Source organism: Lethenteron reissneri, chromosome 5, assembly GCF_015708825.2.
Source record: "Lethenteron reissneri isolate LAM-NWPU_2019-01 chromosome 5, ASM1570882v1, whole genome shotgun sequence".
In the NCBI taxonomy this organism is placed as follows: domain Eukaryota; kingdom Metazoa; phylum Chordata; class Hyperoartia; order Petromyzontiformes; family Petromyzontidae; genus Lethenteron; species Lethenteron reissneri.
The window spans coordinates 3846201-3849103 of record NC_083783.1 but is presented as its reverse complement, the minus strand read 5'-3'; the positions used below and the strand labels follow the sequence as shown (position 1 = coordinate 3849103).

The 2903-nt window shown below is 48.7% G+C and overlaps 1 non-coding gene across 1 annotated transcript; it reads left to right on the top strand.

Moving 5' to 3' along the window:
* Nucleotides 1–994: 994 nt before the first annotated feature.
* TRNAS-CGA (transfer RNA serine (anticodon CGA)) lies at nucleotides 995–1076 on the top strand. Its single transcript has one exon. It is a non-coding gene; the product is annotated as a tRNA-Ser (tRNA).
* Nucleotides 1077–2903: the final 1827 nt, after the last annotated feature.

The window sequence follows — 2903 nt, the reverse complement described above, 5'->3', positions numbered from 1 at the left end:
GCCTGCTGCTGCCGTTGCTGCCTTGATGGCAGAGAGAGGGGGGAGCCCTACCCAGAATCCGAGCAAAAACCCGGAGTGGATTGCCGAGATCCGCGATGGCACCCCGGAGCACGGCAGGCGCGTTTCGTAGGTGGGCTGTTTTGTGCCGGCTGTTGCTGCTGTTGTTGTTGTTGCGTGACGTTTCGGGCAATGGGCCTTCTTAGAATTGCTGTGACGGTCCCACCTGATGACGGAGACTTGTGTTGCCTCCGAAACGTCGTGATTTTTATTGTTTTATTTTTATTAATTTCATTTTTTACCTACGTGACTTTACCGAAAGAACTAAGAGTATGAATCCTTGCAGTCACGAAAGCTTCAATATTTAGAAGGAATTGAGAAGTCACGGAGAGATGGAATGGTTAACAGCTTGAGTGCAGTCTTCAACTCGTAGTCACTCAAGAGCTATCTGACCACTCTATTTATATGCGTACTATAGTGAAGGGCGATTGCCCGAAACGTCACCGATTATTTTCTTTTAAGGCGACTGTGTTGTCGAAGAATGCGTTGCTTCTTACAAATGCCAGATTCGATTATCATACCTTGAGCATAGTTTAGTTGCTGCTGAAGAAGGGGCATTGCCCGAAACGTCGCCTATTCTTTATACGTTTTTCCTTTGAAGGCCACACGAATACATTGGTTTTTATTTCGATTTAAAGCTTTCGTGACTGTACGGGATTCATCTTCTTGGTTCGGGAAGACAGCGTCTGTCATTCAGACGCTGTCTTCCCGACAGACCTGTTCTTCACCTGAGGACGGCTGCTTGCGTTGTGGCCGAAACGTCGTGAGAATTATTTTATTGTGTTTTATTTTTATTGTTTTATTATATCCCTTCTACGTGACTTTACCGAAAGATTACCAAGAAGACATTGTTTTTTTTTTATAATCGCAACGTAATCGACGCGTCTCCGTTGCAATGCATCCACGTGGTCGCCGAGTCAGCCGAGGAGCACGTGGAGTCATGGTGGCCGAGTGGTTAAGGCGTTGGACTCGAAATCCAATGGGGTCTCCCCGCACAGGTTCAAATCCTGTCCATGACGTGCTCAGAATATATATTTTAATGCGTCTCAAAACTCTTTGATTACACAAATGTTGTCCCGATTCAAGTCGTAAGTGGGTACACAACGTAGTGAGTTTTGGATAGTGCGATGTTTTTTTATATTGTGCGCTTTGTATTGTTCTATGCTCGTTAATTATGTGTGATTGGCTCCATCTGGTGACAAGTCACCCAGTCTCATCGGTAAGAGCCGCGTCAATCCTCACGCTGTTAACGACTTCCATCAAATCGCACGTCAGCCGTGATCAATCCACTGCTGGATGAAGGCATCCCCAATACCGCCGCCACCCCATCACGAACTTGCAATGCGGCGATCCATCCAGCAACCCCACACGAAGCCATTCCATCGCTCCATCTCCCCGGGCAGGCATCCTCTCGGACGCGTTCCATTCCTTGGCTGCCGCTCCGTTATTAGTATTGACCGTCATCCGTTGATGTTCTGTATGCTGAACTTCTTTCGCACCGTACGTAGGCAACCGTCTCATTCGGAGGTGAGTTTAATGTATAAACGCACGATTCTAAATGTGGAGTGGGGGAAAACCAGTGGACCCGGAGAAAAATCCACGCGACCACGGGGAGAGGGACACGCAAACTCAAAATATACAGCAGGCGCCAAGGTCGGGATCGAAGCCCCGATCTCCTGCGTACCAGGCGAGGTAGTTAACATCTCATAACCACCGTGATGATGATGAGAGAGCGACACGCAAACTCCAAATATACAGCAGTCGTCAAGGGTTGGGATCGAAGCTTCAACCTCCTGTGTGCCAGGCGAGGTAGTTAACATCTCCTAGCCACCGTGATGAGAGAGAGAGACGCAAACTCCAAATATACAGCAGTCGTCAAGGTTTGGGATCGAAGCCCCGACCTCCTGTGTACCAGGCGAGGTAGTTAACATCTCCTAGCCACCGCAACTTCCTAATCGCCCCTTTTTAGCCGTGACGCGTCCTTGCCCAAGCCCCGCTCAGATTTCTTAACACTTTGGATGCCGTCACGAACTTTGCGCTGTGCTCTGCAATCCACGCGTTCCTGGCGCTGTCTCTGAGTGTCATTCCCGGCGTGCACCAGTCGCCGCCACGCTTATTTGCGTCCACTTCAGCTTTCGTTCAACTTTCTATCTCCAAGCCCGTGCCTGTGATCCCAAGTCACGATCGGGGCAATTACATTGATCGTTGTTGTTCTGTGCGTATGTTGGCCTTCTTTCGCACCGTGGGTAACCAGCCGTGCTAATCGGAGGATGCGGGGGAAGGACAACAGACTGAACACAGAAAGCAGCCTTGAGCATCATCATCATCGGTTTTTATAATCCAAAAAGGGAAGAGCTGCTCTGAGCTTCCACTGAAGCTAAGAGACATCTGCAGGGGGAGTGGGACGACTCGTTTCAAACAAGACACAGACAATGCGTACAACGCACACCGCCTCTGTGCAACGTGCAAAAATACCCCATCAGCATTTCCTGAATTAGTGCATTGTGGTCTTCGGGTGCATTGTGGGGTCTTGAGTCAGACAGGGAGACACCATTCTTCCACCGTTAGCCACACCGACGTTAACCTCAGTGAACGTGCCAACGTTGGAAAATTGCACCAACGTTGGAATAACGTTGGAACAACGTTGGAACAACGTTGGAATAACGTTACACCGTGATTCGATCGTTGGTCCAAAGTTGAGTAAGCTTCGAGCCAATGCTGCAGGTTTAACTGGGCAGACTCTTCCCCTGAAATTAAATTTTGAAACACAAAGGCATACATTGTAAAGGTGAGATCATATGAATCGCGCATCTCGAATTCGTTGATTGACTTGGTCATGGAAACGA